This window comes from Melanotaenia boesemani, chromosome 13 (genome assembly GCF_017639745.1).
Source record: "Melanotaenia boesemani isolate fMelBoe1 chromosome 13, fMelBoe1.pri, whole genome shotgun sequence".
Taxonomy (NCBI): Eukaryota; Metazoa; Chordata; class Actinopteri; order Atheriniformes; family Melanotaeniidae; genus Melanotaenia; species Melanotaenia boesemani.
In genome coordinates this window covers 21,183,339-21,209,623 of record NC_055694.1, presented here as the reverse complement: position 1 = coordinate 21,209,623, position 26,285 = coordinate 21,183,339, and the positions used below count along the sequence as shown (strand labels likewise).

The 26,285-nt window shown below is 36.6% G+C and overlaps 1 protein-coding gene across 1 annotated transcript in view; it reads right to left on the bottom strand.

Moving 5' to 3' along the window:
* cacna1db (calcium channel, voltage-dependent, L type, alpha 1D subunit, b) overlaps positions 1-26,285 on the bottom strand; it is a 90,773-nt gene that overhangs the window by 54,493 nt on the left and 9,995 nt on the right. The window lies entirely within an intron of this gene.

The following is a 26,285-nucleotide window of genomic DNA, read 5'->3' as shown; positions in this document are numbered from 1 at the left end:
GCACACTCGGCACACATGAGCAACTAATTAATTGTTTATAAAGTTTTATTTTTCTTGAGTTTTCCCTTCTAAATATGCTATATATAGGTAGTAATGTGTAGATGTACACTAAAGTACTACGTGGCATTAATCTTGAGTATTTGGAAAATTGTCAGATTTTATAAAAGATTGTGTATATTCCTATTTTTCTCTAAACTGCTGCAGCATTGGGCTAAAGGAACAAAGAAGAGGTTATTCTCTCTCATCACCCCATGTATACTGAGAAGCTGCTGTGATGCGTCTGCTGTTATTTAGCACACTATGAAACCTGGTTGATTTGTGTGAAGATAAAACTGGAAAAAGATAAGACTCTTACATTAGAACTTTCTTAAAGGCTGAATAATTGGGGTTTTTTCCTTAAAAATAATTTAAAATGTTGTCATTTGCTGCGAGGGATAAAAGGAAGCTTCCCTATAAACAATCTGTCTCCTACATCAACAATGTCTTTGTCAAGTTTTTCTCCTTCAAAGTAAGAGTTCCGTGCCGGAATAACTTGGGTGCACCGTGTTGATCTTTCCAACTTCCTGGTTCCTTAACCAATCATATGCAACTCCCCATGGTTGCCTAACAACAACAAGGCAGCGTCTGGTATTTTATGTCGGCAAAAGAGCAGCAGCGTGCAGGTATGGAAGCTAGTAAAAGAGGAAGACCAGAAATAGTTTCAGAAAAACCTAAAAAGCCTCAGCATCCTGCTAAAAAAGCAAACGACCAAAAATGGAATAAAACAAGGATCAATATTGGAGAATCTTTTGCAAGGTGGACAAGTCTGAGCTGGCAAAGTTTCTCCTCGACAGGTAAACAGCGGAATTTTGCTTAAATAAACCAAAAACTTTATCTTGATTTACAAAGATTTTAGTCTAATTTATTTCTCGGCACTCATTAAATTAATTTGTGTGACTGTATGGATGTATTAGTGGAGTAAATTGGTGGCCTGTTAGTTTACAACAACAAATGTAATGATGTTTGGGCCAAGTGAATACTGTGTTTGTCCTGAACTTATGAAATTACTATCAAATTAATTTATGTGAGACTAAGGGAAAACTGCCACTGCATGGCATTTGTTGATTAATGTAGCCTTTGTTTACACTCTATTTTATGCTCACGTAAATTAGCGCATGAAATTAGTGCTAGCATTACAAAGCATAGCAACTTACTGTGTGTGTGAATCATCTTCGCTCGTCATCATGATGTTTGCCGGCGCTATGTTCTCCATCCTTCATAGACTGTATAAAAGAACCGTCCTCTGACAAACTGGCAACCTACACGAAACTCTCCGAGGGGGAGGAGGGGAGGGGGAAGAACACTCTCCGTGTTTTTCTCTTTCGGCTGCAGTTCTGATTTGAAACACTAGGTGTCAATGCTACATATTTTGCCTTTAACAGGAGAAATTTTTTTCACTCACTACATTTCTTACAATTTGAGAATTTAGAATCATTAGAAGTCCCATTTCATACTGATTATTATTATACAGGCTATAACTAATTTATGACCAAATATGCAACACAGGCTACATTCAAAAAAGAAGTAACTGGAGATGGTACCTCTTCTGGGAGCAAGCAACAACCATTCAACAATGGATGTTTAGAAATTTTCACAAAGTAATAATCCAGCAGGATTACAATATCAAACTGAATAGTAAGAGATGGAAATCCAGTCACCCAGTTGCATAAGACTGTATATAATCTGACTGGACAAAGCTTTCCACATGGAAAGAGTGTGGGAAAGAGTGATTGGAGGTGACAGGCGTTGAGATATTAACTGTAATATCTGAATAACAGTCTGAAGATGGCTACTTGCTGAGAAAATACATTTTCTTTTCAATCTGGTTGCACACACTATGGTTTCAGTGTTAAATGCAATCAGTTGTCTTTGTTTTTTGGGTCTACACATAAAGATTTCATGTTTTTCAGATGTTGCCTGTTATGAGGTACCTTCAGATGGTTAATTCTGCAGCAGAGCAACAATCTTAAAACACAGAGTGAGAGTCATAAAGGAATATCTTTAGTGATGAGATGAAAGAATATTCAGTGTTAGGATCAGAAGCTAATTTGGATGCATGGGACACAAGCAGCACAGTCACCAGAAAATATGTTGTCATTTTACAGTTCTGGAAACCAAAGTTAACAGGGATGCACTGATTGTGAGATACTGGTACAATAACAACTTTAAAAACAATAACTTAATTGGTAGCCAACAAAATAACTGAACTGAGGTTTTAGCCCTTATCAGCATTTTATACAAATATAAACTAATATTGCCAGTTTTGAGGATAAGTCTTAATTAATTGTGTATTTATTAGAAAACTATGTAATTTTTCCTAAACTTAATCAGGTATCTTATCTCCAAACATAGGCAGGTATTTAATTTTTTAAACCTAATAAAGGTTTTGATGCATAAATTAAGGCTGAAGTTTTGCCAGATAGTTGGAAGTTGAGAAAGTTTAAACTGTGTGAATCTGAACTCTTAGGTGCAAGTGTGTGACACCAAATATTAAACCCATTCATTTCTGTTCATATGTTTACTGATAAGTGAAGCTAATTGATTATATATTTTATGACAATCTTTCTGAGAGCATCTTCATTTTACTTTGGTACCGGAAACTTTTGCACATGCCACTATACTGTATAACGGGTTGAGCGTGTTTGCTAACAATCGATCCAAAACAAGGGCTTGCCCGGCACCATCATCATGCCTGACCTACCTAACAAATCAGCTGGGAGCATCAAATCACACACATACACACATGCAGAGTGGCAGGCTCAGTCGGTGTCACCGCCCTCAGTGATGATAACATGAGCTGACATAACACTCAATGCTGTGTGGCTTCAGCCTGTCGGTGTATCTGGTGTGTGTGTGTGTGTGTGTGTGTGTGTGTGTGTGTGTGTGTGTGTGTGTGTGTGTGTGTGTGTGTGTGTGTGTGTGTGTGTCTGTTCAGTCTAACCCTCATCATCCCTCACCCCACCCAGCGGATGCTGTAGCATCCCATGATGCTCTGTCTGTGACCAAAGGCTGTGATGTCAGCTTTGCTCACATGATGTAAACAGGAAGTTAATTGAATTTAAAAAAAAAAACAAAAAAAACTATATTTCTCTGGACAGTTGAGTGACACAAAATTTGAGCAGGAGTTAAATTAAATAGATAAATAGAGCATTAATTGGTTATAGAGCATCTAAATTAACTGTGACATTCGTAAGGAAACAAAAATGGGAAGCCACAGCATGTTTGTCTTTCTGGGAATTAAATGCCAGGAAATCTTCAGGGCCTTTGGTTCTGAGAAACACACGGCAGCACCTCTGCTGAGCAACTTTTATTACTGTTAGGCAGTAAAATATTTTGCAAATGTGTGTGTATGCTTTTATTAAGATGCAAAGGTGAGAGTGTGTTGCTGTAACTCGTTCAGTGTGTGTGTGTGTTTGTGTGTGAGGCCATGTGCATGAAGGTGAATCAGCCAGGCAGCCAGAAGCAAGCTAATCAGGTCCTATTAGCCTGTGATCCCTTTGGTCTTAATAAGATTAATGAAGGCAAGAAAGGCTGAGAATGGACTGCTCAGAACACAACCAACAAAAGAGTCACTGTTATAACCAATGCTCTTCTTATTCCCACAAAAAGGGAAATGTTTCCCTAAAACATTACCACCAGTTTTCTGCATGGTCACATCAGGCTCTGAAGGTAAAGTCATTTTCTCACTAATCAACTAAACCTGTTAAGCTAAAAAAAAAAGGGTAACATGTGTATATACTACACAACAACTACAGTGGACTTTTTCTTCTTTAATGCTCTGTTAACTGTTTTACGTCTACTATATATGCTAGAACTCTACAGAAGATTTAAGTAAGTCCTAATCTCATTTGACAAGAAGCCTCTCATCTTACATGACCTACAAAATTCAAGAACTTAACCTGCATATTATGTATCATGCAGTAAATTTGTCCTCTTTTTCTAGTAACCTGTTGTTAAATCTTGCAGAAAAATAAGCAAGAACTTAAGGAAATCCTGCTTTTTCCTGGAAGAAACATCAGGAGAACAGAAACATGGTTTATAATGCTAGTATCCCACATATCTTCTATATTATGTTTGAATCCATCTTGTTTTTCAGTCCTCTGCCAGCCTTTCTATCTCTCTTTTTCTTATCTCCCCAGATCTCTCATCTCCAAGAATAGGTCTGTCCTGTGATATCATGTTGGATGTTGATGACATAAGATGGGAAGATGGAGAGTAATCCCTGCTTGCTAATTATCAAACTGATAAGTCGTGACTGAGAGGGCTTTGACGTGTAATACTGAGACCACATATCATGTAGTATATAGTGTGCAATCAGGGGAATATTGTGTCAAATCTATCTTATCCTCACATTTCAGAGAGTTAATCTATTAAGTATGATTGAAATTACCAAAATCAAACTGTCTAAACTAATATTCTTGAAGATGAGAAACTTTTCAAACTATGAGGTTGGGTATAAAATCTTGCTTACAGGGTAAAACAACCCTGCATCCAAGATACAAATGTGTTAACAGCTTGGAAAAACTCTCTGGCTGAAATCAATTATCTTAAAAGCTGTCATGGTTAAAGAGAGATAAAAAATCTCAATTTGTTTGCTGTTGCATGAAAACAATGATTTTCAAAGATTAGCATGAAACTGAGCTGGTTGTCGAGTCTATCATCCCAACTAAATAAAACGTCCAGCATTTTCCTTTGTTTACAAAATCATTCTTTAGGAAATTTCTTGCTTTTTATCCCTGAATTACAGCTTTTCAAGGATATTTTGCAGCAAAGGGCTGAAAATGAAGCGATTTGTATACTGCAAGCCTATAAGAAAAAAAGTGGGGAGGGGGGGATGGGTACTACAGGGGCTGAAGCACATGCCCCTTTTGCTTCTTGACCCCAAAGTGCCCTATAGCAATTATTGTTATTAGTAGTTTATAATAAATGACCTGCCACCAGCCATTCCATCATATGTCATATGATAACCCTTTACCTAAATTCTGCCGTGACATGCCACTGCCGAGCCACAGTAATGATGTTGGGCTGACAAAACACACTCCAATGCAGTGGGTGGCATTATGCACCTATTTACCTACGTTTGCGGCCCGCTATTAATCAAGAAAAGAAGAAGAAGCACAAGGCAAGCTGTCGTAGAGCAGAAAGCTGTTGTCATCAGTCCATATTTCAGAAGAGCCAAATAAGTTAGTGAAGTGAAATAATCGGTAGGTCAATGAAATAAATAAGTGTACGTTGTTCCATGGATTTTGCAAGACAACGGTATGTTTACACAAGAACTTGCCAACTGAGGGCAAAAACTGTGATATCCATGTTTTTTCTTACTTTATTGACTTGGGTGTTGGACGTGATGTGTCATGTAGCCAGAAAGGGCTCATCTGTGCATGAATTAAATGACATCATTCGTACCATGCAATGTTTGTTTGTTTATCAGTGATGGGAATAACAGCTTTAAAATAAACAGCATTACTTTTTCCATTAATGAGTCCTTTAACTAATTACTCTTTCCATCTTTACAAAAACTGTTACCGTTACTGATGATAGTAACGCCGTTACTGTAGTTCATGTGAAGCTGCCATGTGACCGGGAGTTTTACAGAGAGAAATAACCACATAGCTTAAGTGATGATGATTGACTGATCAAGACAACCAAGAGCAGCAACGTTGAGTCCAGAAAACAAAGGGAGAGTTTTAAACTGGAATCACAGACATTACTTTTCCGTCAGAGACACAAAAGACAAGAACGTTATGAGAAATGTTAATTACAACCAGAAACAAGTTTCTCTGTGTTGGCTGGCAGCCGTTAGAATCACGTAAAGTACATCCTGAGGAGCAGATGAAACCGCAACCTCCAAGCAGCCTGCGATTAGTGTTGATTATTTTTCTGCGAGTAATTTATTCCTTTAAGTCTACATTTCACTCATTAGTCAGATAAAATATTCAGTTTTATTTTGAATAAATAAACATGTGGATAAATTTGCTGCGTGAGGCAGATTGTTAAAAAATGTTTAATAGGTACCAGCAACACACACAAAAACAAGCAGGTGAATCCACAGTAAGCCACTTCCTAGAAGAGTTAGCAGGCTTTACAGCTTGCCCTGGGGACACTAAGGCAATATCTCCCCTGTTCTTTTTAAGTTTAATGTTAGAATTTGCTGCTACAGTGGTGTTCTGGATGGGCCAGAATATCTTCACCTCTGCAGGTCTGCACTGTGAGTACAGCGAAGCAGAGTATCCAAGCTGCTTCATTTGTTAGTGGAGGCTTTATTAAAGTGCACTAAATGCAGTTAAATATAGGGCATTATTTAGATTTTTCTTTCACTTTTCCCTGTACTATATAATAGCACAAAATGCAATTCTAACAGCTGTGTCATTAACAGATTCCTGCCTCACACACAATCATTTAAAGTCACGTTTGATGCTCTTTTCTTATTTTTGAGGTCTCTGCAGTCCTTGCTCAGTATTCACGAGAAAAACCTACAAAGAAAAGCCCAACTTAAGTTTGTTGAATAATTTAAAATGTTGACCCTTGCGCTCAATTTATGATCAGTTTGTCCTTGAGTCTAAATTGATACTTGTGAAAATAATAAAACTCCATTCAGGCATCCCTGAGATAAAGCATCCCCAAAAATTTCATTTGACTTTCAGAATAAAATCTACTGACTCCTGGGTGCGAATAGAGATTTGTGTCGAACTTGAAGAAATTCTTCCAGGACATTTCAAAGTAGAATAGACACACTGCGTAAGAACATGAGCTCTGCAGCAGCAACACAAATGTTAATAAAACTTAAATAAATAAATAAACTGTATTCAAATTCTTATTTAATACACAAATTGATTCAGCCACTTCAGTCCCAGCATTCATCGGTGAGGCTAAAGGACCTGATATTATGATGTGGTGTGTTTTCAATTAAAAACAAACTATCCACCATCTTTTGTGAGTCTGAGGCAACATCTGTTCAGCAAGTATTTCTCAATGTCTTTGCAGTTGACCTCAGCTTCTGTGCCATCCTGTCCTCCTTTCTCCAATTAAGCCTCTGCAATTGTAGCTAGGGTCTATTTTAATCCAGATGTTAAAAGAGCCAGCAAGATCGTAAACGCAGACAAAATAGCCAACGCTGGTGTTGGCGGACCACCAAAAGCTACGTACTAATCCTGGGTTGGTATTATTCTCCTGCTCTAAGTCAACCACTTTCTTCAAAATGTTTCCCTCTTTGTTCCTTCCCTCATCACTTATAACCTTTACAACTCCTCTCCTCTTCTGTCCTAACCTCTTGTCCTCCTATCATCACCTCCTTTTCTCCCCTCTAACCTCTTTTGCTAGGACTCTAACCTCTTATGTCCTTTATGCTCTTTTATTAATTTCCTGCTCCTCTCAGTCTGCATCTCTGCTTCTTTCTCTCTCCTGTTGAGAGCCTTTTCCTCAGATACTCCACAAGTCTCCATGGCCACAGTTGTCACGGCAGCAGGCTGGGCTGTGTGTAAAACTAGGTGAAAGAGGAACATGCTGAATATAAACATGCAGCTGGTATAAACATATACCTGAGACATTACACATCCCATACAGACGCATGTATAAGTATTCACACCATCATGAAATCAGCAGTATGCAAAAAAACAGTAACCTTTTAAAATAAATGGTTTTAAAAATAGTCCTAAAAGGACTATTTTCACAATATTTATGCCAACTCTTGTTGAGGGAAACCTTCCAATTTCAAATGCCCAGTGCTCTACTATATTACTACTCTGCTTATCTACTGTTTGGTGCCCTAGGATTACTGTTAGCTCTGTTTAAAAAAAAAAAGAAATAGTGTTTGCTGCTGAATTTGAGGCTGTGAGGCTAAAAGTAAACAAATGAGCAAATTTCTAATCTTGACTGTTCAAAATTAATGCGGTAAAATATCTGTTAGAGCTGCGGACTAAGCCCACCTAGACCAGAGTATTACGAATGAGAGGCTTAAACAATGATAGACTGTTTCTTTAAAAGATAAATAAATAAATAAATAAAAATTATAATCAGGGTCTGTAATGTCCAAAGCAAAACTGTAATTTTCTGAGTATCTCAGAAACAGTGCAGGCAACTGGCATGGAATATTAGGAAACATGGGTTTTTGACAGTATTTTAATATTTGTTACATTTGAGATGTCAGTGTCTTTTTACAATGCTGTCTAAAACATAAATAACCAACAATAATAATAATAATAATAATAATAATAAGAAGAAGAAGAATCAAATAAAAAGTAATTACAGATTAATTCCCTCTGCAAACATTATCAAAACACAGTAACCACAGGCAATCTTGGTTTGACAATGAGTATTTTTATATGTGCAACAAGTCACCAAGTCCTGTGAAACCAGCGTCCTGCAGGTTTAAGTTGGTTCTCCACTTGTATGGCAAAGCATCCCAAAATAAAGGAGGGAACTGGTGTATGCTAGAGATTTAAGTTCTCATTTATCCCACGAGCCATAAACCTGCTTAGCTGTAACAGATAATCTCCTCATCACATTTCCTGGTCATTCCATCTACTGCCACTTTCATTACTCATTTCAACAGTTTTGTCTGCATAATGTACACTTTTCATCTGAGGGACCTGCAGAACCTGTTTACTGGTGAAAAAAAAAAAAAAAAAAAAAAACATTACTGCAGCCTTTTGTTCAAAGAGGTCAAACCAATTAGACGTATCAATACATTAACAACTAATACACCAGATGATCCATATTATAGATGGTGAATCGTGTGAGTAGCAGAACATTTTGAAAACTAACTAAAAGAAGAAAACATTGTTTTCTGTATTTATCATTGAGATGGAGGCAATGTAAATATTCACTTTTATCCTCATTTCTAAATAACACAGTACCTGAGCATGCCTTGCAGGTTCCTGTGGAAGGGTAATCTGATCTTTACTTTGTACTTACATGTACATAAAAGTAATATTATTGCTTTTGATACTAATCTTTCATTGAAATTCAATATAAAGAGCTTGTAGACAGCAGACTGTAGACAGAAAATTGGGTCAAGTCCAGCAGAACACAATGTTTTAGTCACTTTGTCTGGTGTACAAGCTTAACACTGCATTCAGAAAGTGTGCTCTGATATGTGGCAGACAAAAAAGTGTTGAAACTGCCATACGCCCTTGTAAGACTATGTATTTTCAAATCGATTCCAATTTAAACTCAGTTTATCTTTAACATGCCAATTAAAAAAAAACTTAATCTCAAGGTACTTTAAGGATACTGTCCAGTTCAGTCCAATATATGTAATAGTGTGCAAAACAGAGAGAGCAAAAATGTGTTTATATGTTTTAATCCCTGCAGTGTATATGAAGCCACGTATATCCCCTGGCCTTTGGGTGCTAAGCAGTGAATCCAGCAGGCCTCCTGACATCTGAGCATCTGTTACCCCATGGCCTTAAAACCTATAAAGCCCCTAGGCAACATTTAAAATACACAAACACTTGCATAACGCTTTCACATGCACTCGTCACTCGTGTGTGTGCAAACGTCATTTCCATATGTTTCTTAGTAGATGTACTTTCAAACTGAATGTAAACATGTTAAGTGTTTTGCGACCATTAATGGATATAAAATCTAGCCCCCCCACCACCCCTGAGCTACTGTTACAGGAAAATATACAAACTAACTTCTATGAGGGTTTCAGTTTTTCTCAGACAAAAACACAGAGTATTTGTATTTACTGAAGTTATATAGAGTCTATATTTAACACATTATAATGATGAAGAGGAGTGACAGCTCAGAGAAGGAAGGAAATGACTCAGTGATGGAACCGCATTTTAATAAAGCTCTATGATCACAAATGTCCTGAGGCAACTTTAACAGTGACTGCAATCTTACACACACATACAGATGTTAGTAAGGCTGTCTCTGTGAGGACATTCATTACGGAATACATTCCTTCTGGCCCCATACCTTTCCTCCATCTTATCTACTACATGACCCTAATCTAAACATACTAATACCTTAAAACTAAGTCTGAACCCTCAAAACAACTATCAGACTTTACTAAATGTATACGAGGTGGATATGAACTAAACTGGTCCTCACAAAGAGTTTAGCAAATCAAAATAATCTTTTAATAGTTACTCTGTCTGCCACCAAACAAACAAAAAAAGAAAAAAGCTCCAAACTCGGTCTATTGTGTTTCTTCTTCTGCAGCTCGGTTTACTCAGCGAGGTAGCAGAGTGGACATTTTCTACGTTGTGGAAGTTCTCACATTGCTTTGAATTCATGATGGAAAGGACAAGAGCAATCACAGTAAAATGCACATTGTGCCTGGGTGACACTGAGGCGCTGTGTGGAACTACGGGTGCTACAGAAACAACTGGCTTTAACTCAACTAAAGCTGCCACAGTTGCTAAGCTGCAACAACGTGTGACCGGTATGTGGTGAAGAAGTTTCTACTAACATCTAAAGTGGCCATCTTTCCATAACATCATAAAAAAAATCCCTAGAACTTCCACATGTTTGATTTTTTGTTTAGTTGTTTCAGCTGGCTTCAGGTTATGATCTCTTATAATGGGGACAGACAACACACACAACCAGTCAGGTTGACTGACATGGTACACTGGACGCCACCTCATATGATTCTCAGAAAACTTAATTCATTAAATAAATAAACCTACTCATAAGTGAAATTTCATGACAAATTGTAAAACAGACCATGTAACAAGGTAGAGCAGCCAGTACATAGACAGGTAAATGTTGCCAGGCTATAAAAAGAAAAAAAAACTACAAAGAATTGCAAAAGACACACAATAAAAACAATTTAAAAGTAACATTACCCAACACTTTCTAAAAATGACATAATACTAAATTTTTTTCTAACTTTCTCAAAAGACTGAAGCTTTCACACATTCTTCACATATACTATTTAAATACTGTGAAATGCTTTGTTACAGATTCATGTTAGTATTAGGTAAATATTACATGGCTAAGTAGTGTATCTATATCAGAGTTAGGACTCAACCATAGTGGCTATTGATAATGTACACACACCACCAATTTCCAGGCGTGAATGAGCGTTTGTAATCCATCAATATCACTGAATCAGTGATAGCCGGGAGACGACAACACAATATAACACTGCTCTATGCTATATACAAGTTATTACACAGTTCAATGTTGTTACAGAACAATTTTGATAAGATATGCTTTTTTATTTTTTATTTTTATTTTGTACCAGACCACTTGCTGGTTGGAAACCTGCACACTAAAAGATATATCCATCACTAAAATTATGTAATTAAGCCACTGGTCCTCGAAAGGATTTCTTTCTTGATGTGCAAAGATTATACAGAGGAACAATAATCTTTTGATGGCCTATAGCAAGGCATATAATTGTGTGTGCTATAAAAGCTCAATAACATATGTAAACTTGCCACCGGGGACACAGTGCTTACATGATTTACTCCAACACATTCCAGTAGGAGTGTTCTGGTACATTAACAATTAGCACCATACTCCTGCTTTGGAAGAGAGTCTCAAAACTTCCACTGCACTAAGGCAGCTTGTTTTCCTTAACATTTTGTTTTGTTTTCTAGAAACTTTGGTTTCTTTTACAGTCAGGATTTTCCAACAATCTAAATTATCTGATAATAATGTTTGTTTTTATTTCTGGAAATATGAACCACAACTGTTTCAGAAACTACATGGATAGCAGTTTCTTCAAAAAAATACCCAAAAAGCTAGAAGCAGGAAACATTAGTTTAAAAAAACAGACTCGGCATGGTAAGTTTTAATGAAAGTCATGATTTAGGACTAAAAAATAATTAAAAATTATTTATGACACATTCACAAGAGATTTCTCATGCATTTTTACACATGACTGATCCAGGTATTGCCTGTTTAAAATATAAACAAATACCATAATGTATGCTTAGAAAAACTTGTTGTCTTTAATTCTTGGTCTATTTTAAATTGTCAGGAAGATGCAGGATCATGTTCAAATGCCCTAATTTTCCAAAAGAGCAACCTTTAACAGAAAGAATGTAGAGTAGGATAGTGCTGTAAGTAGATTTCAACAAAACTAGCCTCTTCCAACATTGTTGAAATTTTCGGCCTTGCACTAATTTTCTCGGCTTAGTACATCTTCAGTTGGGGAAACCTTAACAAATTAATATATTCTGAACAGAAACCCTATATTTTAACTTAATAACTTTCTACCAATGACATCTATGACAAAGATATTTGTTGATTTAACATTTAAGTGCTTTTTTGGTAACAAACAAGTCACATCAGAACCAACACACACATGCAGATTAAACAAATAACCTTGGACATGCTGCAGTTTCACAAAGGTTACCTGACATGTTCGCACAACATTCAAGCATGAACTTTCTTTCATGTCCATGGTGTGTTAACTTGTAAACAACACTTTCTTTCTGCATGACAATTCAAATACATTCATACACCCTAGCTCAAACACACAGACACGCACACTCACACACATTGGCATAAGGTTGAGGCATAAAACTAGTGTTGACATTTCATAAAAACCCCTACACACACATGCACCTACACACACACAGAGACCTGAAAGATAAACAGTGAATGAACTTTAACAGAATAAACAAACAGGTTTAATGAATCCCAAATAGCGTTAATTATGATCTACATCCATCCTAACATCAGTCCTTAAAAGCCTCAACCTGACAAAAAATAAAAAAAATCTAATGATCTAAATACCTCAAACAGAAAAGTGACAAAAAGGCATGCTTTATTTTGTTCACTCCTCTCTGAAAACATCCAAATACAGTTGTTTTCCCTGAAAGATTTACTGTCAAATTTGAGAATTTTAAGTGAAAGAAAATACATTACACAGTAAGGGAAAGAGAAAGACCAGGTAGATGAAAAAATTGATAAAAGAAAATTGAAAAGAACAAAATGAGGCAGCTCAGGCTTGAAGCTACAAGCAAAACTCTCCTTCATTGTCGTGTCACCTAAACCTGCTCATTTAACAATTTGGGGGTTGAAATGAACGTAAATTGTAAGAAAGACTAGATGCAAGGTATAGAGTACAGAGAGGCACATGTGACCTGTAGTGGAAACCAAAGCGGCTGTTTGCTGCTACTGTTTTTCAAATCAGATATAAAGAATGAAGGATATATCCTGCGCAGCACATATCTCATAGAAAGATCTACGTCCTTTCTTGACACCCGCCTACACAGATGCATAGTATAGATTCACACACATAAAGATGGAAACTATGTTTCTTCATGCAAACAGAATAAAGACAGCAGCAGTACAGAAGGTGTGTGATGATGTGTATGTTGTTTGACTATGAAATCTTGCATGAAGTCTTTTAATTTACATTTGAGGTCAATAATCACATGCCGTCCAAGTCTGATCACCAATATGTGATCAATTGATCTCTTTCTTTCTCCGTCATATTTCAGATGTTTAGAATGACAACTGGCAGCCAAGACACCTTTCTTTCCAAAGACACTCTCCAGCTTCTCCCAAGTGAAAGGGATGTACAATCCCTCCAGTGAGTAGTGGGTCTGCCCCCGGGTGTCCTCCCAGTAGGACATGTTCAGAAAATCTCCAAGGGGAAGTGAACAGTAGTTAGACTAATCAGATGCTTGGACCACCTCAGCTGAGGAGCAGCATCTGCCCTGACAAGCTCCAATTTGTGACAAAATGCTGAAAACACAGTTTTAGATCTTTCAAGATCTATTTCCTAAAACATTTTCCTGCTTAAACTCCTAATCACATAAATATTAATAGAATTATTTTTGAAGAACCTTTGCTATACTCTTAAGCACAGACCTTTTCCATAGGGACTAATCAGTAACAACATTTTTGACTATATCAGACAGAACAAGAGATCTGATTATCCACTTTTAATAACTATCAATCTATATTTTCAAATATATCAGGGTCAAAATTACCACTCTGGTAGAACAGTTCTCTCTGTTCCTGTTTCTTCTATCACTGCCTTTACAACACAGTATAAGCTAAGAGAATATACACACTCCCTCACACACATCACGTGACTGATGGAGCAGTGCTGCTTAGTGTGACTCTCAATTCCCCTCCTCTAAACCTTTAATCCCTGACTGAGAGAAAAATTATGCAACCTGACATTTGGTACTCTTTTGAACTAAACATGCAAAAACAAAAACAAAACTATCATATTCAAAACAAAAAATGTGTTTAAGTGTATGCAGACTATACGAGTTATATATGAAAACGGATATGCTACACACAATCAGGCTCTCAAACATACATGAAAACCTACACATATACATACACACAGGATAACTGTGTGGGCCGATATTTTGTCTTCTGGAAAATGCTTTCATATACTGACGTCACAAACATACAGTGTTATGTTTTAACTCCCTGACTGATAACGTCCTCCAGTAGTCTTAAACACACATGCTGGATGATATACGGCTGTTTTGGGCTAATTTCCTCACTTTATTGAAAAACGAACTCATGCAAAGACAACGAGAAATACTGTAATTAAAGAAAAGGGAGAAATAAAAGTATTATGACCCCATTTTTCAAAGCAATTTTAAGGTCTAAACACAATCTGCATGTCTAAAAAAAGACAGCCATACACAGATAAATAACAGCTATGGCACTGGTAAACCTGAGTGGACATGCACATTTTAGTTAGAGTGCAATCTTTTTTCAAATTGCACCATGTAAGATATTTACAGAAGGACATTTTCTCACCTTATCCTGGAAAATGAAATGTATTTAATGCAGGATGCATCCAGTACTTCTTTATGAAACTAATGTGAAACAAAAGGGCCTCTGCTTAACATTCATCCAGATTCATGTAACAGCAGTGATCTCGGGTCTTCTGCAAACCAACCGAGACCAAACAATTTGACACCTTAAAACTGAAATATAATAAACCTGAAGATTACATTTTCAGGGGGTTTGGGGGAGTCATTTTTATATTAGGTTCACTTGAATGAATAAAACAAAGATGAATTTTGGACCTTCTTTGCTTTGTGCTTGGAGTCCGTGTTATGAATAACAGTGAAACACCCCTGCTGCAGTGTCTGCCTATGGCTTTAATCTGAAATTATCTGGCTTGTTACCATGGTTTTAACTTTAATATCCTACCCTGCATTAGCCAAAAGACTTTTTACTCTTTGATCTGTGACTCATGCTGTTCATGGGAAGGCTCACCCACATGCAGTTAAAATGATCTCTTATAATGGGGACAGACAACACACACAACCAGTCAGGTTGACTGACATGGTACACTGGAAGCCACCTCATATGATTCTCAGAAAACTTAATTCATTAAATAAATAAACCTGCTCATGAGTGAAATTTCATGACAAATTGTAAAATATATCCATGGGAAAAAAAAGAAGCAGTTTAACAAAGAAAACAAAAAAAAATGTATAAAGCTACATTTTCCTTCCTCACTCCTCTACAATAACAGTTCCTGTTGTGCTACAGATAACGTTTCCAGTCCTAACTTATCTCACAACACTGATACTTGCAAAATACCAATATCAACAGTTGGCAATCATAAAAAGAACTAAATTTATTTCTAAGAGAAAGACTGGGATTGTTGGATGGCATTAAGCTAACAATATCCATTCTTTTGTACAACACCTGCTCCCAGTGGTTTGTGTCAGGCTTCCTCTATACAACCGGTGCTCAAAAGGAGAGGCCATGAGCAAACATTCAAATCTAACAGTAATAATATTAAAGTTATAAGTACTGAAACAAGGGAGAAAACATGGACTTGTTGATTTTATTAAGGCTTCTGTTGATTAGTTGATTCTGCACTAGAGTCAGAGTGTTTGGATGAAAAACAAACTAATTAATTAATAAAAGAAGACATTGTTAATAACATAAAGGCCTTGTCATTGTCATCCATGGAATATTTGTGACTGAATATGACTTGCTATCTTTGTTTAAATAGCTTTAAATTGTTTCATTGCGTTGTGGTTTACATTGACTTAATCAACAGCCAAGCTAGTCTCAAAAGAAATTAAGGACACTTTTTAGCATCCTTAAGATTTGCAAATGTGTGTAATTCTTCAGGCTTTGGTTTAGACTGGAAGTTTAAATAAAAGTCTGAGTAAAACTACATCAGTAAGCAGACCCTTGGATTTCTTTAGATAAGCCATAAACCGGTCGATGGCACAATTCTGCATTTAAAATCAAGTCGACTGAGGTTTGGCTGCAGATCCACAGAAGTAATGCAAGATATCCATGTCAGAGAGAAAATGTCACAATGCAGCAGAACCAATACTACACAGGTACAAGCTGGCCATGTGTGCGAGCAAAGTATAGACGTAATTTAAAAAGCCTGTCAGCAAAACCGCCAGGTGCCCTGCTCAGCTCTATATGCCCATGTTTTTAACAGATTTTTTACAGTGTAGGAAACAATGGACAAGCAGCACATCATGGTGAATCCCCAGATGCTAACAAAGCTAGAACAATGAAAACAACAACTGAACACATCAGCTTTTTCACAGCTCTGTGTGGTCAAAAGGTAATAACATATGTTGTTACTGATGACATTTTTAAACTTAGTGTGGTTGAAAACAACAGCTTTGATGATATAATAAAGTATTTTAGAGCTTACCTACACTGTATCAATTGATGAATTTGTTTCAGAAAGGCAAAGCAAAGAAATCAAAAGAACTATCAAAGGCAATGTATATCTCACTTACATTGCAAGGTAAATACCTATAATATAGAAATGTTACAAAAATTATGAAGACGTGCATCAAATTGATATTACCTAAATCCAATGTATCATCCCTGAGTCATATTCTGCTGCTCAAAACATGAACAGAACACTTAAACAATACATCTTAGATCTTGATAAATGAACAATTCCAGCTGAAAATCTTTATTCATTACACAGTGGAACGTGTTGAAATCAAAATAATATAAGAATGATTAATAACCCATGGATGTCCGCATTCAGAATCGTACTCAAAATAAAGCAGAAAGATCAGATTCCAGGCTGACCCGATTTCTGCTCCATGCTCCTAATGAGATGACGGATGTTCTCCCCCAGACCAGGATCAGGGCCCCTAGACAGGATGTGGTGGGACGAGTTATGATGTCATGTTGACCCCACTTGTGGACGTTGGGCCCTCAGACCAGCTTCAATGAGTCGGTTTCTGACAGTTTGCGCAGAAACATGCATGTTGGTGGTCATTTTATAGGGCTCTGGCAGTGCTCTTCCTATACCGCCTTACATAAAGGAGCAGAAAGTGCTCCTGCTACTGGGTTGTTGTCCTCCTACGGCCCCCTCCACATCTTCTGGTATAGTAGCCTGTCTCCTGGTATCTCCTCCATGCTCTCGGCACTGTGCTGGGAGACACAGCAAGCCTTCTTGCACATTGATGTGCCATCCTGGATGTGCTGCATTACTCAAGCAACTTCTGTGGGCTGTAGACATCGCCTCATGTTGCCTCTAGGGCACTGGTAAAATGCAAATGTGACCAAAAATCAGCCAGAAAGGATGAAGACAGAGAAATGGTCTGTGGCCACCACCTGCAGGACCTTTCCTAAAGGTTGTGTTGCTAATTGCCTCTCATTTCCACCTGCCGTCTGTCTAACTGGACAGACTGATGTCCCAGAACTATGACTGACTTTGAGTTACATGGTAATGATTATGTGTTCCCTTCATATTTTTGAGCAGTGTATATTTGACAATATGCACATCCTTCAATTTTATTACAGAGTCAAAAGAAGATATTAAACCTTTTACTCAGAAACACACAGACACCACTTACTCCTTACTTCATACTCTCACACAGCAGATTCATAAAGGACTCTTATGGGATTATAAGCTGATCAGGAGGGTATGTTAGCCAGCGGTCAAAGGGGCCGTCATAAGTCTACTAAATCAGCTTAATAGGATACTAATCATTCTCCACTCTACACAATAAAGGGTAATGCAGGAGATTGGGTTAGTTAAATGAATAGAAGATGAATAGACAGCAGGCTGAAAAGCGTAGGAAGAGGTTGAAGCAGTTGAGTAGAAAGAATGACACATTTAATAATATGAGAGGGATGGAGAGATGTGGAGAGACTACATCACAAGTCACAAGTGTGAGAAACACAACAAAATAAAGGATGCAAATAAGGAAATACAGAAACACTCCAGGCTTTAATTTCAAAGAGTTAAAACAAACAAAATTCTTATATCACTCAATTTTTAAAATATCCCCTTCCTTTTATTTATTCATTTTTTTATTTATTGCAAATGTTAACTATTAAAACATATTGTGGTAAAGTCCAATAGAGACAAAAAAACTGGCTGAATTATGATTAAATGTTGAATGTGCAGAATGTTGCAGTATGTTAACTAGTCCTGACATCACCTTTATAAATAAAAAATCTATCACAATAAAAAGAAAAAAACATATAATAAGAAAATAATTGTAACCAGTCGGCCAATTGGCAAATAGTCAGAAAAGGGGAAAGAAATTCAGTCATGGCAGGTTCCTTAAAATCTCCTCTTCGTCACTGGACCCTCCCACTTGTAAGCTCCCACCCTGCTTCTCTCCACCAATTCAATCCTCCAATCCATCTATCCATCATTCTCTCTGCAACCCTCATTTAATGGCAACTAATCCACTGTCCAGCTTAATCCCTCAAACTGCTCACACACAAACACACACATTTTTTTTTCCTCCAGCATACACAGTTGCTCATACTCACACACAATCTTACACAAAATAAGGCATGCACTCAGACGTGTGACTGCTTATATTCACTATAAACAGACGTTTCTTCGCAGACAGCACTTACGTGATTGACCCTGAACGCTAAGTTCTTCTTGTAAATGCAGCTGAAAAATTCAAGTTGGAAGTCATCCCACAAATTAACAGATTATTATATGAAAATTATACATATGATCAAAATCAAATCAAAACAACACCACAATCCTCCTTTTAAAAAAACATCCAGAAGTTGTGGAAATACATTTCAACAAAAGAGGCAACTCATACTCCCTAAAACTTGAATTCATTTTTTCATAATAATTTCTCTGTATTTGTGCATACCCAACTCTGACACCCTCACCTCTAACAAATTGCAGAACCTTAAAGAATGTGCTATTTGCATATTTTATCAACCTTTTTGTTCTGTTCTTTTTGTTTTGTGCCTCCATCTCAGCTATTATTTGAGTGTGTTGCTTACAATCAAATTCTACATTTGTTCACATTTTCTTAATACAGTGGAATTTGAAAAAACTGAAATACAAAGTTAATTTTGTACTGATGTCTGTGGTATAAAGGTATAAATAAATATCTAAATTGTGGCATTTTAGAAAATCTTTCCTACTTTTCTATAAATGGGTTCTTATCTCCTCATTTTAAGAACTCTGTCCACAGGACCTTCTACTAGAAAAGGTTTAAAAAGTCATGTGAGGCACTATAAATATTTTAAACTTGACTGGCTAATGTACTTCTTCTTCTGATCATTTATTTTATCTATTTTAGTTTGATTTAAGGCATGAAGTCAAAATTAGGTTAACTTTTTTAAGTTTTTACACTTTCAGAGCTAAAACTTTTGAATTGAATTGAATTGAATTGAATTGAATTGAACTGAACTGAACTGAACTGAACTGAACTGAACCGAACCGAACTGAATTGAATTGAACTGAATTGAATTGAATTGAATTGAACTGAACTGAATTGAATTGAATTGAATTGAATTGAACTGAATTGAATTGAATTGAATTGAATTAAATTTGATTTAATTTAATTTAATTTAATTTAAAGACACTTTATTAATCCCTAAAGGGAAGTTATATTCTTGCAGTATCAAATAGACAAATAGTTAAAGGATAGTTTTTTTCTTTGTCCCTAAGGGAAGATGATCTTTAGGTTCACTCTTTTATCCTGCAAACACTGCTTTGTCCACCAGCAACGTCTAATAAAACGTGGTCAACCTCAACCAGACTCAACATCAATAATGATAAAAATACAGAAGCTTACTGAAGCCAATCTTCTGAAGATAAAGCCCTGAAATTTCCCTCAGGGTTAGCATTTTACTGGAACACAGAAGCACATTTTCAAATAGTTTATGAAACAAGCATATATTTATCAACATATTGAGTTGATATTTGTGAAAGGCTAACTGAATAACAAGCTCTTAGAATTTTTATTTAGATTTTGTTAATGATTCTTGTTAGTTTCATTCACTGTAGTCAGAGCACTGTTCCCAAGTATTTTTGAAAGAATATTAGAGATGTAAACTTCTTAGCAGTGTTATTTATGAAGGGGTCAGTAATTTCTATGGATTCAAACTGACATCATTTCACATACAACAGATTTAAAGATCAAGACATTCAAACTGCACAAAACAGAAACAACATAAATCCAAACAACATTTACATAGAAACGTGCGCACTCTCATTATTGTGTAATGATTCTAAAATCTATAGTCTTTGAAATTACAATTATTCATTTAAGATTAGAAATATCAATTATTGACTAAACAAAAAGGACTGGATGCTTAAACTTTGACAGCAGAAATAAAACTTCTCACACATACTGTACATTGTGCAGTGTGTGATAAGGGCAAACTTGGACAGCATGAAAAAGCCCATCTGTTGATGGAACATGCTACGTTGTCCGTGTCTGTCTCTCACTAGTTCACAGACACACAAACACACAATTCCCTGTGAGGCAGAGAGGGTCCTTCGCCAATGTTTGCACTGCATGATAAAGCTCTCTGAGGACACTGATACAGTTGTATGTGTGTGTGTGTGTGTTTGTGTGTGTGTGTGTTGTGTGGTTTATGTTTTTCTTTACTTTAAAACCTAAACATAAAAACTATGGTTCTATTGTCTTTTTTAAGGTCTTGTAACATTCACGGCTCTTAAGTTTTATTTAGCTGTCTGAGGGGAAAAATGGCTCTTTGTGTTGTAAAGACTGCAGACACCTGTACTAAACAAATAAACAGATTTAGCAACAGTTTTCTCTTTAAACTGCAACAGTTAAAATACTCCTTAATACATAAAAAGTCAAATGTTTACAAAGAAGGATGAAAATTTTAGGATTTACTAACTTAAAGGTAAAAAGTCAGCAGGAATGAATGAATATCAGCCATCAGGTGAACAGACAGAAAGCAGGATTAGAATCTCACAGAGATAAATAGATAAATATTCACAATATGCACGATAACTTCCATCCATGCACCTTTAGTTGTTCATTATCCAGATTTCTTGCCTATAAATGATCTAACTTTGCATTCTTAACTTGACTGTTCAGCTCAACCTCTTGGGCCTGCACCCTCCTCTACCGGGAGTTAAGGGGTTAACATCCGGTTTTAATCATGTGTGGTAGCCACAGAAACTGTTGTCAAGCCAGCCGCCTCTCGCGTATCCGCGGTCAAGCCAGCCGCCACTGTATTTCAAGTGTGCATTTACTCTCAACTTTGTGGTAAAAGCAACAACCACCAATGAATACTTCCGGGTTTCAAAATAAAATATTTCTCTTCCTCTCTGTTTTGTCTTTAAGTTTATTACAGAAAGCAATAACATGCAAATTCTCTAAGTGACATTAATATAAATAAATAAATAGATAAATAAATGACTGAATAAATAAATAAATAAATGCACAATGTCAAAATGCCTAAATAGCAAAAAGAAGCATTATTGTCTAACTTTGAAGTGGGATAAAATCACTTTTTTTTTCCAAAGGTAGTTCATATAACCTGTACTGTTGCACTAAGTACTTCCTATACTATTTACACAAATAACAGGAAATATTTTTACTGTGTACTTTCCCAGTTAGTCAATGTCAAGGTGCCTTATGGACAGCAAAAACAAGCATTATCGTCTAACTTTGAAGTCAAATAAAATCACTTTCTTCCATAAGTAGTTCATGAAACCTGTATTGTTGCACTAAGTACTTCCCATACTACTTACACAAATAGTATGAAATACTTTTACTGTGTACTTTTCTAGTAATTCAATGTCAAACTGCCTAATGTACAGCAAAAAGAAGCATTATCGTCTAACTTTGAGGTCAAATAAAATCACTTTTTTCAATAAGTAGTTCATGAAACCTTCACTGTTGCACTAAGTACTTCCTATACTGCTTACACAAATAATAGGAAATACTTTTACTGTGTACTTTTCCAGTTATTTAATGTCAAAGTGCCTTATGGACAGCAAAAAGAAGCATTGTTGTCTAACTTTGAAGTCAAATAAAAACTATTTTTTCAATAAATAGTCCACAAAACCTGTACTGTTGTACTAAGTACTTCCTATACTACTAACACAAATAATGGGAAATACTTTTACTGTATTTACTTTACCACAAAGTAGAGTGTAAATGCGCACTTGAAATATAGTGGCGACTGGCTTGACCACGGATACACGAAAGGAGGCTGGCTTGACCGCAGACCACAGAAAGGCCACAATCTCAGCTAACAGTTCAGTAAAACCATTTCTGTTACCACCAAACAGAGTTAATATGACAAACAATTAAAAGACCAGGTAGTCTACCCAAGTTCGAAAAACATATGAAAACACAAATTATGTCTCCGAGTGTCACCCGACGGCATGAACTCTACTGAAAGCACACGTCTCACAGATTCCAAAACTGTAGTTTTCATCTCAGTATCACCAAGATTTACCAAATGAGGAAAAAGAAGACCCAATTTATGCTTTACGTTTGTAAAATATAATCATAAAATGTCTTACCTTTGCTGTCTTGCCTCAAAACAAATATCCACCAGGATAAGACCGCGTTTAGTAAAAAAAAAAATGTTTCTCATCTTTTGGAAGCAGTTTTCCATCCAAAACTCACAATTTTCTGACCATTTGCATGGGTTTTAAAAGGCAAAGAGAAACGCTGGTTCTTTTTCTTCTTGCCAGACAGAAAACGTCTCTTCATTTTAATAAACCCATTCTCCAAACGGCGTGTCCATTCATAAGTCAGGGCCTCCCATCCAGTCATTTCATTTTATTTTATAATTATTTAACAGTTACTGTTATAGTGGCACTATAGTCATTAACTAGCTTCAATTAGGTAGTAGCAGACTGGTACCCTTGGACAATGAACATAAGAAAGTGGTCCAGTGATAACGTGAAGGTACCTGTGTCATGTGTCACACAGCAAGAATCAACCACTTCCAGCAAGAAGATGTGGCTCCAACAGATACCTGGAGAAACATCAGACATCTCCATCCAGAAAAGTGCAATATATATAAATATATATATATATATATATATATATATATATATATATATATATATATATATATATATATATATATATATTTATATATACATCTGGAGGAGAATGAAATGGAGGAACCATCATAGGAGGACAAGTCCCTGCATGGGATGTACCACTGACGGATTGCTGAAGTGGCAGATATGAACAAATCCTACCAATGGCTAAAGAGGGCTGGACTGAAGGATAGCACAGAAGTGCTAATCATGGCAGCACAGGAGTAAGCTTTGAGTACAAGGGCAATTGAGGCCCAGATCTACCACACCAGGCCGGATCCAGGTGCATGCTGTGCAAAGAGGCCCCTGAAACAATCCAGCACCTCACAACAGGATCCAAGAAACTGGCAGGCAAAGAATACATTAAACACTGTAACCAAGTAGCCATCGTAGTGTACAGAAATGTCTGTTCAGAATATGGACTGGAGACTCCTAGGTCACAATGGGAAACACCTCCCAAGGCGGTGCAGAATGAGACGGCTAAGATCCTGTGGGACCAAGGACTCAAGGAAGAGCTGAAGAAAGCCTGGAAGGTGAAGGCAACAGTAGTACCAGTGGTCATCAGAGCACTATAGGGCCGTGTCCTCCACACTGGAGAAGTGGCTCCAACAGATACCTGGAGAAACATCAGACATCTCCATCCAGAAGAGCGCATTCCTAGGAACAGCTAAGATACTGCGTAAGACCGTCAAGCACTCAGGAGTCTAGTGGAGGACTCGAGCTTGAGAATGAACAGCCACCCAACCTAGCCAGGAAGATGGGGGGGAGGTTGGGTGAGGGAAGAGTTTTATATATATATATATAAACACCTCATACCGAATGGGAGATGTTTTTCAGATTACTTCAGTTAATGTGTTTGATTAATTTATGTCAGGCCTAGCATTCTGTTTTTAAAAAATAAAATAAAGGTTAAGTTAGTAATCGAGGGGATGCCATTTCAGTTATGGTGTTCATAGTGGTCTAAACAAAAATTTCCCTCTACCTAAAAAACATAAAGACAATGTCTTTCTGTTGCAAGTTGCACGTTTCATTATGAATGGATGGATGGATGGGATGGAGGTGCTTTTTATTAAACCCATGAGGGAAATTTCTTTTCTTTACAACAAGTTACAGTAGGTTACTTTACGTTTTCACACACACACACCAACACACACACATATGACCATGAATCCATGACTCTCTCACAGTCATGAATTGCCATTTCACCTAACATCACTACAAACCCTAATCAACAAAAAAGCATTTTAGTTGTTTTATTTGTTTGTTTTGCATATTATATTGATGAGATTCTTTCACAGATACATTTTTATGGCTTTTGCTGACCAGTCAGTCAAATCAAATGAGCATATGCTTCATTTTGTCTGTCAGCCAATCTTTGTTTTCAGTCCAGTCATCCAAAAAATACTAGTTTGAAGATGAGCACATTTTAGCCTTCCTTTGACAACTACAAGCTTGAGGTAATTTCCATCAGAACAATTCAGACAGAGTAATAAAAGTGACTGTGACAAGTCTTCCTGTCAGCTGTTCCAAATAGATTAAATGTGACATAGTTTGGGTTTAAAAAAAAAAAAAAAAACAGAAAAGTGGAACCTGGAAGAATCGAATGTCCAGATTTAATCGATGGTGGACTTCTTTGTGTTTGCAGCTTCCTAAAGACCCTCTCAGATAATAATAAAACAGGACAAGCATCTTAATTTAAGGTGTTAATGAAATAAATTAGCTTCATGATAACAGGGGGAAGTTTGGGGGGAAAACTAGCTGCATATGTGTTGTTTTAGCTATTAGCAATAGCTGGTAAAACCACTAACATCATACTTGGAGCAGTCTTTTTTATTTTATTTTTTTTACTTTCAAACAGCTCTTATTTTTGCACCTGCAACTATAAAGATTTGTCAGTGATTCATATGAAATATTGTGCAAAGTTTATTTCATTATTTTGGTAAGTCACCGTATGATAAGCGGGATAATGTATAGTCTCACAGTAATTATAAAAAATGAACCCTGTTTTTGATCCTGAAGGGATTTACATGATCAACTACAGGAGAATTGGTCCTCTAAAACCAATCAAAGCTGCAGGTAATGTAAAACCCTCCTTCAATGAGAGAGTCTAATGTGAACTGTGTCACAGAGGGCAAACACAATGAGAACAATAACCTTGTTTGAATGTTGTGTTTGAATACGTCCTCCACCACTGAGCATCAGTCCTAACAGAAGCTTGCCATCATTTTATTATACTACTGGTTGTCAGACATGATCTGTCTCCATCATTCCAGGTAGTCATATGTAATAATTTCCTTTAGCTGACCGTGATAAAATCGTTTATGAGCAGCAATAGAGGAATGAGACCAACATTTTATCAGGTACAAGATTTAATCTATTCTATTTAAATGTTCTTTTTTTAATTACAAAGAACATTTTACAAATCAAAGCAGGAGGCACAAAACAAATAATAACACACCTGAATCCCATTTAGATGCATTTAGATTCAGACACATGGCTCTGTGTCACAATCATTACTGAGATACTATTCCAGACAAAGCCTCTAATGTTATTAGTATAACCAGTGCTTTTACCACAACATTGTTTGGTGGTGAAAGTCTTTCAAAACACATATTGTTACAACCAGAACTTGAACAAACTGCTTCAGATATAGATTTCGTGAATACAAAACACATCTACAGCCAGATCAGACATGTCAATTGTTTTTATATCGTTGGAGCCTCAAAGACTCAGATCACAGTTATATTAATTAATTTCAAAAAGTTGTTAAAAAGTTTTAATTATTATCTTGTTTGCAATTAATTGCTCTATAATTATGCAGACAACATGACAAGCTGCTTCTCTGTCTTTTCACTTCAGAGCACTGCTGTGAAACAAAGAGGGATAACCTTGCATGTGTGTGTGTGTGTGTGTGTGCGCGTTTGTGTACGAGTGTAGGCACACTACGTATTTGTGTGCGTCAACAGAACAATGAAACCTGATGCATTTACCTAAATATTGACGGGAAAGCCCTCTGACGAAACTCACACATCCAGCCAAT